Source organism: Mesocricetus auratus, unplaced genomic scaffold, assembly GCF_017639785.1.
Source record: "Mesocricetus auratus isolate SY011 unplaced genomic scaffold, BCM_Maur_2.0 Super-Scaffold_100008, whole genome shotgun sequence".
Classification (NCBI taxonomy): Eukaryota; Metazoa; Chordata; class Mammalia; order Rodentia; family Cricetidae; genus Mesocricetus; species Mesocricetus auratus.
In genome coordinates, this window is record NW_024429192.1 from 408,483 (window position 1) to 410,278 (window position 1,796).

Here is a 1,796-nt window from a genome sequence, read left to right on the forward strand (position 1 = left end):
TATCCGATTGTATTGGGGAGACAGGGCTTGGGACACACAAAGAGATCCTAGAGCAGGGTCCAGGCTAAGTGTAGCCTAACTTAGGTGGGGGACAGGAGGAGAAGAATGGAGCACAGGACAGTGGGTGAGGCTCACTCTGTTCTTTGCTGGCGCTTTCTTAGGGTTTAAAGAAAATTGATGTAGGCATTGTGTAGTTCGTGCTTATAAACCTACCATACAGACGGCTGAGGTAGGAGGATTGCCTCAAGTTAAGAGACCAGCCTGCTTTTCTCTCTCTTCTCCAGCTGAGCAAGATGCCCAAGGGAAAGAAGGCCAAGAGGAAGAAGGTGGCCTCAACCCCTGCCATCAGGAGGCCAAAAAGGTGGTGGTGAATCCTTTGTTTGAGAAAAGGCCTAAGAACTTCGGCATTGGGCAGGACATCCAGCCCAAAAGATCTCTCACATGCTTCGTCAAATGGCCTTGTTACATTCGGCTGCAGCAGCAAAGGGCCATCCTCTCTATAAGTGGCTCAAAGTACCTCCTGCCATTAACCAGTTCACCTAGGCCCTATACGGGCAAACAGCTACCCAGCTGCTTAAGCTTGCCCGAAAGTACAGGCCAGAGACAAAGCAGGAGAAGAAGAAGAAGCAAAGGCCTTTGGCCCGGGCTGAGAAGAAGGCTGCTAGCAAAGGGGGTGTCCCAACTAAGAGGCCACCTGTACTCTGAGCAGGAGTCAATGCAATCACCACCTTGGTGGAGAACAAGAAGGCTCAGCTGGTGGTAATAGCCCACGATGTACACCCCCTTGAGCTGGTGGTCTCCCTGCCCGTCCTGTGTCGGAAGATGGGGGTCCCCTACTGCATCATTAAGGGAAAAGCCAAGCTGGGACGGCTGGCCCTCAGGAAGACATGTACCACTGTTGCCTTCACACAGGTTAACTCGGACGACAAAGTTGCTCTGGCCAAGCTGGTGGAAGCTTATTAGGACCAATTACATTGACAGATATGATGAGATCCACCGTCACTGGGGAGGCAATGTCCTGGGCCCTAAATCTGTAGCTCTGAATTGCCAAGCTGGAAAAGGCAAAGGCCAAAGAAGTCACTATTAAACTGGGTTAAATGTGCACTCACTGCTAAGTTTTCTGCACATAAATACAAACTTATCTTCCATCTAAGGAGAGAGAGAGAGAGAGAGAGAGAGAGAGAGAGAGAGAGAGAGAGAGAGAGAGAGAGAGAGAGAGAGAGAGAGAGAGAGAGAGAGAGAGAAGAGAGAGAGAGAGCAGGAGGGCAGCCTGGGTTACAGAGTAAGAACTTGTCTCAACAAAACACACCAGGATCTGGCCACTCAAGGACATAGGAAACTGGACACTGACTCTCACCTTCCAGGTTGATACTTCTCAAAGTGACTGAAACCCAGCTGGAGTTCAGGAGAGAGCTACCCCCAGACCCTTGGAGTTTGGGTGGACTCAGCTGTCTGAGTGGCAAGGAACCCACATCAGGACTCTGACCCAGGCCCGGGAGGGCCTTCAGATAGTGGCCAACTTGCTGGGCCCCTCTCTCCTATGTAAGTCACTGTATAGGATGGTGCTAAAGAGATGGGTGACCAGGAAAACACCAGTCATGTCCACACCTTCTTTCAGCCTGAAATGAGTCCCCAGAGGCCTGGAGCTAAGCCCACGTTGGTCTCTGGGCTGTTTCAACCGGAAAGGAACTCTGTAACCATGATCCCTGTTCAGGCTTCCCAGCCAGTGCCAAGAGTTCCAAGTGTCCCAAGGAGCCTGAGGAGCCCAAGGAACCACAAAGAACTACAAGAGCTTC

The 1,796-nt window shown here is 51.3% G+C and overlaps 1 pseudogene; it reads left to right on the forward strand.

Annotated features, from left to right (window-relative positions):
• The first annotated feature begins 287 nt into the window (after window positions 1–287).
• LOC101843683 lies at window positions 288–1,097 on the forward strand (annotated as a pseudogene).
• Window positions 1,098–1,796: the final 699 nt, after the last annotated feature.